Source organism: Bactrocera neohumeralis, chromosome 5 (genome assembly GCF_024586455.1).
Source record: "Bactrocera neohumeralis isolate Rockhampton chromosome 5, APGP_CSIRO_Bneo_wtdbg2-racon-allhic-juicebox.fasta_v2, whole genome shotgun sequence".
Lineage (NCBI taxonomy): Eukaryota > Metazoa > Arthropoda > Insecta > Diptera > Tephritidae > Bactrocera > Bactrocera neohumeralis.
In genome coordinates, this window is record NC_065922.1 from 4,660,170 (window position 1) to 4,669,047 (window position 8,878).

Consider the following 8,878-nt stretch of genomic DNA (forward strand, 5'->3'; position numbering starts at 1 on the left):
TCAATGGGGCGAGGAAAATAGCAATGCTCTGGTCATGCTCACTGCGGGGGTTTCCGCTAACGTTGCTGCTTTACAGCTGTTCTTGAAGCCTCTGTTGTACTCTTGTGGGAATCACGTTGCCGCATGGAATGGGAAACAAATAATAATGTTGATTTTTATTTTTCTCATTCTGATTTTGGTTTAAAATTTAAATTTTTGGTTTTTATCCTACATCATCTTTTTTTCTTTTACATTGAATTTTATTCTGTGGAACTTGGTACTCGTAGTTTCTTTATTTTCGAAAACTATATACAAATAAAAATACCTTTTCAAAAACTTTGAAATTTAGCATTTGAAAATTTTCAAAAAATTTAAATCATTTAGGGAAACAAGCTGTTCCAACGGCGTCGGTCCACAGGGAGAAAGATGTTTGATAGTGGATTTCGTTGGGCCTGCAAAGATGCATATCATGCGGCGATTCATTGCATGCTTGACATATATTTGAAATGTCGGTGTTGATTCTGGGAAGTTGGAGTTTATGCCGCTACAGCATCCAAAACGAAGAACTTTAGATTCTCAAAGCAACTCGAGCTCGTCATCTGCAATGGGCGGTGGTTTGACTCCAAGTACGCCATTCACAGAGGAGGAGTCGGTGACGGTGTTGGTAGCTCCACGGCGAGTGGCTATCAGTGTGTGTCTGAAATGAGTTGCTTCCGAAGTCTGGGCGAACTATTTAATGTCGTCGACGTAGTCAAGGAAGAACTTCTTAATGTTATTAGGAGGCTTGGCTTAGAGAGGAGCTCGTTTTGTTCCTTAACCATTTGCATACGGGCCTCGCTGTGTAAGTGTCCGACCGGAGGTATCAAGTGGCATCCTGTGTTATTCCGGAGTGTAGTGTTATGACACGTCTGAATCTTCTTTGTCTGCGTTTCATAGCCAGCCGATTGCATTGTATATTTCCCAAAACGTTTCATTGCCTTGTGCTTGTCCATATGCTGCCGGCTAGCGCCCTGAAGACTTTGTTCCGGCTCTGTGCTTTGGCATCTATCGCTGTCGTATGAGGAGTGAAGGAGCGCAGGCTGTCGAATATTTGGGGTATCATCTTTATCAATGGTCCAGGAAACCCAAAAATTTGAAGCCTTTTTCGAAAATCTATAATAACAAATTCTATAATAGCGATAAATAGTATGCCTCTTATGTTTGCTATTTCCTGCAAAAAGTTGACTGCGGTAAAAATTTTGAAAAATCGAAAATAGAAATAAATCTTTTTAGATAACTCGATTCGAAAAAAAATTTTCTCGAATTCACATTTCTTGTGTTTGGCAAATTGATTCTAGTTTTCGCGTTTTCAATCTTATTTCTTAGAGTATTCGTAAATTTTTTAGTTGTAGAAAGCAAAAGCGAAAAATCTAAGCATTTATACTGGCACAGGGTGGTTCAACTTTCACATAATTATAAGACAGATCCGATTTTCGAATAGGACACATTCCTAAATCGAGATACAGAACAGGACTTCAGAGCTATCTCTAAGCATTATAACATGAATGCAGATTATTATTTTTGTTTCAATAATGTCCTGGGGACACTAACAATACTACTTTCCGGCAATTTGAACTTTTGGTGGCGCATTTTTGATTAGTAAGCAAATCTGAAAATATTTGTGTTTACATTTCGGCATATTTTTTGAAATGTTTGTTCTCAAATCGTTTGAAATTATTCCTTTCTTAGTGTGCTCTTTGCCTTATTTGCTTGCATCAAAAGCTCTAATCAATCATAGCTCCTTTATGTCTGCTGAACGCGCGATTTATTTCATTTTTTCGATTTTTCGTCTTCACTTGTGATATGATGATTCTTTTTCCACTTTACTAGCGTAGACACCAATGATGATTATATCAAACACATTTGCAATATGTTGCAGGGATAAGGCATCATCTGCGGTTTCTTACAAAATGGAAGCAATGCCTGAGGTTGGAAGAGTGCTTATCGATAGAGTTTACACGGGAAATGCGCCCCTCCTTACAAGTATTTTCTGCAAGTCTTATGTATACATATATGTATGTATATTATATTTTACCAAAATAGAACACTGTTTCTCTCATTGCGTTTTCCTCACTTTAGTACACCATTGCTTGAAAGTAATCTTCTTAAATCAGAATAAAGCTGCTCTAACAAGAATCAGAAATCAAAGCAAGAATCCCCAAACTAATTTGATAATGCAACGGAAACTTCTATTAAACTAACATTAGCCGAACTACGTCTAAGAAAAATCAAGAAAAAGTTTCCAAACAAATTCCGCAGCAGCGGAGCAAAAGAAACGAGAATAAAGATTAAAAGAATTGCAAAAATCGCGTTTGAGAAAAGAAACAATTAGGTTTACAAGTAAATAATCGCGAAATAAAAAAGTTTACACAATCAGCGACCTACTCCACACTCATTGTAGTCGAACTGCAGTAAAGAAATAACGGAAGCTGCGCAAGGAAGAAAGTGAAAAGGAAAGCAATTACTTAAATTTGCGTTCTTCTATATTTACTTATTTCTTTATGGCGCGAAAATGAGAATATAAACGCTGAATTTTTTCATAAGCTCTTTTAATGTTTTTTTAACCTGCAATGGCATATGGCAGCGCCTAGAAGATGCACGGTTTTGAGTTGTTTGTAGTTAAAGGATGTTGGAAATGTCAGGGTTTCATTGAAAATAAACGAACATTTTGTAAAATAATCAAATACTTCCAAAAAACAAGATCAGTGTTAATTGCGTGCCGTTTCAAAAAAGTACTTTTCAAAATTTTTCTAATACAACGTCAACCAAAAAGGTAAATTTTAGCCATTTTCAACTGAGGCATATTGACTGATGCACTTGTATTCATTTATCATCTATTTTACAAAGAAATCCGCAACTCATGAGCACTTAAATAAAAATCAACGGAATGATGAAGCTGTTTTAATACTTTTAAATGCAAATACGCTCCATAATTAAGTACAGTTTAATGTGAGTGCATGTATTTCATTTTGCACAACTTTCCCTGCACTTTCATTTCTGATTTTTGTATTTTTCTTTCCAGTTGCTGCAACCGTAACTTTGGTCGAAATGCGGCAAAATGATTTTTTGTTTTCTGCCGGAGTGGTGAGCGCTTGAAAAAAGCGCTCTTCTTGTGCGTACGAAAGTGTGCTTGTATTTGTGCAGAGGCATTGTAGATGTGTGCGTCGATGCGCAGAAACTTTCATACCAAAACAGCACTACAATGTTGTTCTTTCTCTTTCACCAGGCACCAGGCACCAGGCCGGGTGTAAAAAGTTGACTGTCTGCAACATCGAAAACAACTTGTTTGGGAATAAATATTTTGCTAAATCGACATTCTCAGCAGCCAGACAGGCGTGTAACTTAATTTTTTGCGCTCTAGTATAGTTTTTCTTTATTATTGAAGATGGTAGTTAGCTGTATACAATATGTGTTAGCTGCTAGTGTAGTCGTTTGTGGGCTTAGGCGTTATTTATTTACTTGGTTTTGAAGAAAGGTGAATATATTCACACTTAATTGAAGCAAATGTTTCTTCTCCTTGTTTATTTGATTTTGAGAGAAGATTAATTAGATGAATTCTATAAACATTTCTATCAATACTGTAGTTAACACATCTAGATATCGTCGTCTACTGCAATATATAGTTAATTGTATTCTTCTTCATAGCATAAGTAGCCTTACGCTTCTGTCAACGTGTGTTACTCATACGCCATGACTACCCCATTGTGAGCTTGAATTTCACTACTTAAGTATTCTGTGGCTACTCATTGATACTGAATGTATACAGTTATTATTTGAAATACAACACATTGCACTCGAAATCGACACTAGTAATTTACAAGGCCCCTCAAAAGCTTACCGCAAGCCACTTAGTGTGTATTGAATTTCACACGACTTGAGTACTAACGCTACACTATAGCTATGCACATATGTTTGAATGTTACTGCTGTTGCCTTTACACACATCTTCAGACATTTCTACAGGCATATGATTAGGACATATACTAAATAAACGTATTGTTATATTCTCGCAACAAAGTTGCTAAGGAGAGTATTATAGTTTTGTTCACATAACGGTTGTTTGTAAGTCTAAAAGAAAAACTAAGAGAGTCAGATATAGGGATATAGATATATATACCAAAGTGATCAGGGTGACGAGTAGAGTTGAAATCCGGATGTCTGTCTGTCCGTCCGTCCGTGCAAGCTGTAACTTGAGTAAAAATTGAGATATCATGATGAAACTTGGTACACGTATTTCTGGGCTCCATAAGAAGGTTAAGTTCGAAGATGGGCAAAATCGGCCAACTGCCACGCCCACAAAATGGCGAAAACCGAAATCCTATAAAGTGTCATAACTAAGCCATAAATAAAGATATTAAAGTGAAATTTGACACAAAGGCGTGGCCTTGCCCCCTACTAAGTTTTTGTACATATCTCGGAAACTACTATAGCTATGTCAACCAAATTCTATAGAGTCGTTTTCTTCAGGCATTTCCATATACAGTTCAAAAATGGAAGAAATCGGATAATAACCTCGCCCACCTCCCATACAAAGGTTATGTTGAAAATCACTAAAAGTGCGTTAACCGACTAACAAAAAACGTCAGAAACACTAAATTTTACGGAAGAAATGGCAGAAGGAAGCTGCACCCAGGCTTTTTTTTTTAAATTGAAAATGGGCGTGGCGTCGCCCACTTATGGACCAAAAATCATATCTCAGGAACTACTTTACCGATTTAAATGAAATTCGGTATATAATATTTTCTTAACACCCTGATGACATGTACAAAATATGGGTGAAATCGGTTCGCAACCACGCCTTCTATATTGGAAGAATTCCGTCTGATACCTTCTCTGTATAATATATATGTATATACATTAGGAACCAATGATGATAGCGGAATAAAACTTAACACAAATACGGTATTTGAAAAATATGTAAATGACGGATAATGAAATCTCGATTATCACTTTATCATGCGAGACTATAAAATGTTCGGTGACACCCGATCTTAGCCCTTCCTTACTTGTTTTGAAATATAAATAATGTGTGTATATAAGTAGCTAAATTATCATTTGCATTAAATTTATTTTATACTCTATTTTCCAAAATATTTTGGTTCACTTTACATGCAATGTCTACCAGATAAACTCGAAAGCGGTAGAAGCATATTTGTAGCCGCGCAAAGCTCATGAACTCGACAAACTCACGCTCTTCCGCACACACACACACAAAATCACACCTAAACGCATCACCCACTATTGGCCCATTGACTCAGGCAGCTAATAAAATCCAGGTAATGGCAGAGTGTAAATGCACGCCACTACGTGACCAGTGTTGGCAAATAAATAAGCCACTTGAAAGGGTGGCAACACAAGAAAATTCCGCAAGACAGCAGACGACGTGCCGAGAAATCAGCGCTCATATCATGGCATGCTATATATATTATATGTATGCATGTGTATGCGAAAGGTAGAAAAATGTTAGAAGCATGAGTGTGTGTAAGCAGGTAAGTTAAAGTGCTTAGCTTCTCGAAGTCTATACGCTCGCCAGACAGCTTGAAGGCATGTGACACAGAGAGCGCTCAAAATAGAACATGTGGGGCATTAACTTGTGAACGAAATGTTTTGGTATCTTACAATAAAATAAAGAAGTATAGTATATGAGAGAGATATCAGAGTTAAGCAAAAAATTACTTTTTACAATTTAAGAGTTTTGGAGTTTCGGAATGGGTTAGATCACTGTCAACAAACTGATTGGACCTTATCAGTGTGGCTTTAGACCTAGAAAATCAACAACTGACCAGATTTTCACCATGACCCGAATATTGGAAAAAACCCGTGAAATGAAGATCGACACACTTTACCTGTTCGCCGACTTCAAGGCAGCTTTCGACAGCATGAAAAGCAGCTGTGCGGCAATGTCCGAATTTGGTATCCCTGCGAAACTAATACGGATGTGTAAACTGACATTGAGCAATTCCAAAAGCTTCGTAAGAATCAGGAAGGACTTCTCCGAACCGTTCGATACCAAACGAGTTTCAGACAAGACTTCTTATCGAGCGACTTCTTTAATCTCATTTTCGAGCTGTAGAACTAAATAGAGAAGGTACCATCTTCTATAAGAGTGTACAGCTGCTGGCATATGCCGATGATTTTGATATCATTGGACTCAGCACCTGCGCCATTAGATTTGTTTTCTTCAGACGAGCGCAAAACGAAATATCTCCTGTCATCAAACAAACAGTCGTCGCACTCGCGACTAGGCTTCCACGTCACTGTTAACAGTCATAACTTCGAAGACGTAGATAATCTAACACCAGCAATGAAGTCGGCCTCGAAATCCAACGCAGAATAACTCTTGCCAACGGTGCATTTTCGGACTGAGTAGGCAATTGAGAAGTAAAGTTCTCCCTCAACGAACATATACCAAACTGGAGAAAGACATCCACTCCGTTTGAAATACAAGGATCTAGCTATACTTGGAAGCTGTGAAAAGGAAGAACGACTGGCGCGCTGTTTAAGTGCAGAAGTCAAAAATATGCATTAATATAAAAAGAAGGGCACTACTGACCTTAAATTGATTTTGTGTTCACATATTTTCTGCTCTCGCAATATTTTCATCAGCTATGAAGTGGAATAATTTCGGAATGTGAAATAGTTGCAACGAAAATATGTAAACTTCTACTTTAATTTAAAAAAATAAATTTTCCTGAACTCAAACAGATTACTGTTGCGGTCATTCAGCTCGTGAATAGTTCGTGATTTCACATCCATTTATATTTGGCATCCACTTATCCGGGACATTTCCTTTGTGCGCATGCAACGGTCACCACAATAAACTCAAATTTAAGCAACACAAATTGCAATCAGCAACAACTTATCGCAATCGCAACGCGTTTGTGTCAAAATGAGCTGACCGTCGGCTGCCAGGACCCTGATCGGCGGCTCAATGCGAAGAAGTCAATGTGAGAGTACATCATGAAATCATTGCCGTTTCAGCCGATGCCTAGCTGCTTGATGAACTCAAACTGACACACTGCGCATTAACCGACAATCCAGGCGGTCAACCGACCATTCACATGGCAACCAATCAGCCACTCGCATACTCATGTGAACTGGGAGCGCACAGCTCATTTCAGTCCATTTCCAGTGAATTCCTTTTTGCTTTGTGAACTCGCTGAAGGATTGTGCAACTGTGTCCGTCTATGTGTGGATGTGGCAGGCTGCTTCGCGCTTCACTGCCGGCTGGAGTTGTGTGCTTGTGGCTTTGCGGTCTTCTGGGTCACACCAACGTCGGACAGTAATTGGTTCACTTTTCGACTTTTATTCTTATCTTTATGGTAATCGCCGCCGGCTTTTCGACTTCTGTCTGACATTGAGCTAAAGTAGGATTGGAAATAGGCAAAGCCACACACTTGCGTGCCCATCGTGAGTGCTAATGTGTGTGTGTGTGGTCATATGAGGGTCATGCTGTGAACAAATTATCGCTACTCTAGGTGACGCTGCTGTATCAGAGCTAACGTGTGCGAGAATCAAAGCCCACAGTGTAGTTTAGCAAATGTCAAATTCAAGGCAACGGTGATTAGGTGGCCACCCGATATTTGCATCACCGAGTCGATTTCTATGTCGCAAGTACTTCATACTAAGTGCTTTGAGGGATTTATTAAAATGTATGCTGTTTTATGAGATTATGTTTCTCTTGTGTTGAGAAGGTGTTGAAGAGGGATTAGGTTCATATACGAAAATGTGCTTAAGAAGATAATTGCATAACACGAGTCCTGAATTGTCTAATGACTACTATAAAGATTTAAAAAAAAATGAACAGGAACAATTTTGAAGAAGGGTGGTCTCAAAGGGCCCCAGCGTCATATAACCCGCTTACCAACTGTATAAAGGTAAAAAGCACTTTAAAAGTTTTTTTTTCATAAAGACTCCTTTTCATTAAAACCAGCGCCTTTCAAACATGACGATATGAAAATGTAAACGAATTGTAATCAATGTAAGGAAGGAATTACCATTGCCATTGAAGAAGACAAACAGACGTGTGGCTGGTAAATGTCGTCGTATATCTCGTACAGCTCATCGTTCCATCGAATGCGATATTCGCCATGGCCAATGCGCAAAGGACCATAAATCTTTCGCAGAACCTTTCTCTTGAAAACTCGCAACATCGACTTATGAGTTATTGTCATCGTCCAAGCCTCTGTACCATATAGCAGAACGGGAAAAATTACTGACTTATAGAGCTTGGTCTTTTTTCGTCGAGAGAGGACTTTATTTCTCAATTGCCTACTCAGTCCAAAGTAGAACCTGTTGGCAAGACATATTCTGTATTGGATTTCCAGGCTGACATTGTTGTTGCCGTTAATGCTGGTTTCAAGAAAGACGAAATTATTTACACAATCAGCTGACTGTCAGCAGTGATGTGGGAGCCAAGTATCTTCCTATTAACCTAACCTATCTAGAGCCTCTTTTGTATACAAAGTTCTGCTTCAAAGGACAGTCTGTAGCTTTTCAGATCGAATGACAATCTCCGTGAAAAACTGCGAGACATGAAAGCATAACAACATTTTTTTTAATTTTTTAAATTTTTTCAATGCATAAAACCCCGAAGACATTTACCCCGCTCTCTAAACCATTAGAAAGGAAATAGTAAACAAAAATATTTATAGTCTCTTAATATTATTTAATTAAATACATTATATATTAACTTAGTCTAAGTAAATTATAGTTTTCATTTGCTTTTGAACGATCTGGCCACGTTGGAGCACGTCATTATTATCGGCAAGCGAATCTCCATTTCCGAACAACCAAGTCTTTCTCGGATACAATAAATGATATCGGTGACCTTCGCAAAATCCAATGATGGCTTCGTTAGA